The sequence below is a fragment of the Onychomys torridus genome, chromosome 18 (genome assembly GCF_903995425.1).
Source record: "Onychomys torridus chromosome 18, mOncTor1.1, whole genome shotgun sequence".
Lineage (NCBI taxonomy): Eukaryota > Metazoa > Chordata > Mammalia > Rodentia > Cricetidae > Onychomys > Onychomys torridus.
Genome location: NC_050460.1, coordinates 57,146,644 through 57,147,046, shown reverse-complemented (window position 1 = coordinate 57,147,046; position 403 = coordinate 57,146,644).

Genomic DNA, 403 nt, shown 5'->3' with positions numbered 1-403 from the left:
AAGGAGAAAGATACATTCTCAAAGGCACAGAAAATATATTCAACAAAATCATAGAAAAAAACTTTTCCTAACCTAAAGAAAGAAATACCTATGATACAAAGATACAAAAAGCTTACAGAACACGAATAAAAGCCCCCTCGCCACATAATAAAACACTAAAAAAAAGCTTACAGAACAAAGAAAAAATATTAAGAGCCACAAAGGAAAAAGACCAAGTAACATATAAAGGCAGACCCATCAGAATAACACCAAACTTCTCAATAGACTATGAAAGCTAGAAGGTCCTGGACAAATGTTATGCAGACATTAAGAGACCACAGATGCCAACCCAGACTATTATACCCAGCAAAACTCTCAATCAAAATAGACGGAGTAAACAAAATATTCCATGATAAAACCAGAT